Raw genomic sequence first — 2,767 nt, 5'->3', positions numbered from 1 at the left:
AAAGAAAGAAAGAAAGAAAGAAAGAAAGAACAAGAAAGGAAGGAAGGAAGGAAGGATGGAAGGGAGGGAGGGAGGAAGGAAGGAAGAAAAAGAAGTGTGTTGTTGAATCTCAAGGTATTTTGGGATTTTCCAGCTATCTTTCTGTTACTGATTTCCAGTTTAATTCCTTTGTGGTCTGAGAGTAAGCATTGCATTGTTTCTTGTATTTTAAGTGTGTTAAGGTGTTTTATGGCCCAGAATGTGGTCTGTATTGGTGAATGTTCCATTCTTCAAAAGAATGTATATTTTGCTGTTGTTGGATGAAGTATTTTATACATGTCAATTATATCCAGGTGATAGCTGGTGTTGTTGAGTTCAACTGTGTTCTTACGGATTTTCTGCCTGCCAGATCTGTCCATCTGTGATAGAGGGGTGTTGAAGTCTCTAACTTAGATATGGATTCATCTATTTCTCTTTGAAGTTCCATTAGTTTTTGCCTCATGTGTTTGGTGGTCTACTGTTAGGTATATAAACAGTTGGGATGGTTATGTCTTCCTATATAATAAACATTTTATCACAGTTGTAATGCCCTGCCTTTATCCCTGATAATACTTTAGCTCTGAATTCTGTTCTATTTGAAATTGATATCATTAATTTATTTTTTTTAAATAGTATTAGCATAGTACATCCTTATTCATGCATTTGTTTTTAATTCATGTGCCTTTTTATTTAAATTGGATTTCTTATAAACACTATATAGATAGGTCTTCTTTTTGATTGACTGTGAAAATCTTTGTCTTTTAATTGGTACATTTAGGCCATTGACATTCCAAGTGATTATTGCTATCCAATATACAATTGAATTGATATCTATTATATTCATTACTGTTTTCTATTTGTTGCCTTTGTTTTTATTCCTATTTTTGTCTTCCATTATTTTTTCTGCCTTTTGTGGTTTTAAGTACATATTTTATGATTCCATTTTCTCTCCTTTCTTAGTAAGTCACTTATATGGTTGACCCTTGAATAATATGGGGATTAGAAGCTCCACAAACCCACCCCTCCACTGCACAATTGAAAATTTACCTAAAACTTTTATGCCCCGAAAACAACTACTAATAGTCTGCTGTTGACTGGAAGATATACAATAACATAAACAGTCCATTAACACATTTTATGTATATGTATTATACACCACAGTCTCACAATGTACAAGCTAGAGAAAGAAAATGTTATTAAGAAAATCATAAGGAAGAGAAAATACATTTATAGTACTAAAGTCTAAAATATCCATGGAAGAGAAAATACATTTATATTACTAAAGTCTAAAATATCCATGTATAAATGGACCTGTGCAGTTCAAACCTGTGTTTTTCAAGGATCAACTGAATTTGGTATTTTGTTTGTTTTGCTTTTATTTTTAACTCTTTTTTGGGAGGGACAGGAAGTAGGTTTTATTGGTGATTAAGGATTAGGCTGTGACTGAAGCTGATGACTTTAGGAATGTAGGGCCTGCCATTTTTCTAGGGCCACAATTAGAATATATTTGACCCCACAGCCAACAATGATGAGCTTCTTTTCAGCCACCATGTCTTCAAATTCATTCATATTAAACTTAGTAAAGCCTCTCTTCTTGAAGATGTGGGTCTTCCAGCAGCCAGATAACTTGAACTTGACCCTGCATAGGACCTCTGTCCTTGTTTTGTGGTGTGGAACTGGTGGATCTGATGGTTTGCCCAATGGGGATCTTGGCCGCTGTAGTCTAGGGCCAAAGGCACCCCACATATCTGTCTGGGGCCTAGAACAGAGACAACTTGAGGTCAGACATAAATGTCCAATAGAAAGGTCCGTCTCCATGTACTTAGGGCAAGCCATATGAGCAACAGACTGCATATACTACTAAGGAAGCTGCTGTTTGCAGTCATTGGACATCTAAAAAGAGCCTGGTCGGTTTAATTGGCTGCAGTTTGCTTTTGTTGTTGTTTTGTTTCTTTTGTTGTCGTTTTTAAATTGTTTTTAGTGTTTGTCCTAGAGTTTTCAATATACATTTTATAGGCTAATCCAAGTCCACATTTAAATAATGCAATGCTAATCATGGGCAGTGTGAGTACCTTACAATAACAAAATAATCCTAATTTCTCCTCCTGTCCCTTGTATCATTATTATCATTCATTTAACTTAGGCATAGATTATGTAATCAAATACATTTTTGGTATTATTATAATTAACACATTGATATCTGATCAATTGATGATCAGAAAAACAATTTTTTTATTTAACTTTACATATCAATTCTTTGATACTATTCCTTTTCTTACATTTGTCTAAGTTTCTGACCTATATTTGTTTTCTTTCTCTAGAGAATGTATTTTAGCATTTCTTGCAGAGCAGGCTTATTGGCAAAAATATACCCTCAATGTCTGAGAAAATGTCTGCTTTATTTCTTTTCCACTTTTGAAGAATGATTTCCAACTTGGTAGTCTTTTTTCCTCCCTATACTTTAATTATGAGTGCAATTCTGATATATGTCCCTCTGTAGGTAAGGAGTTTATTTTTTCTCCCTGTGGCATTTTTTCTATGGATTATTTCTATGCATCTGATTTCCTGTAGTTTGAAGTGAAATTCCAGGTGTAGTTTTTGAGGGGCATTTATCATGCATAGTAGGATTCCTGAGATCTCTGGATCTCAGAGATTCCTGGATCTGTGGGTTTGTGTTTGATATTAACTTGGGGAAATTCTCAGACATTATCATTTTGTTTTTCTTCTTCTGGTAGTCCTATTATGTGTA

At 34.3% G+C, this 2,767-nt stretch overlaps 1 pseudogene; it reads right to left on the bottom strand.

Annotated features, from left to right (window-relative positions):
• Nucleotides 1–1,824: 1,824 nt before the first annotated feature.
• LOC121019324 (uncharacterized) lies at nt 1,825–1,945 on the bottom strand (annotated as a pseudogene).
• Between the last annotated feature and the right edge of the window lie 822 nt (nt 1,946–2,767).

Source organism: Herpailurus yagouaroundi, unplaced genomic scaffold (genome assembly GCF_014898765.1).
Source record: "Herpailurus yagouaroundi ecotype Mexico unplaced genomic scaffold, PumYag 221, whole genome shotgun sequence".
NCBI lineage: Eukaryota > Metazoa > Chordata > Mammalia > Carnivora > Felidae > Herpailurus > Herpailurus yagouaroundi.
Note: the sequence above shows the minus strand (reverse complement) of the source record. Positions and strands in the feature narration are given on the sequence as shown.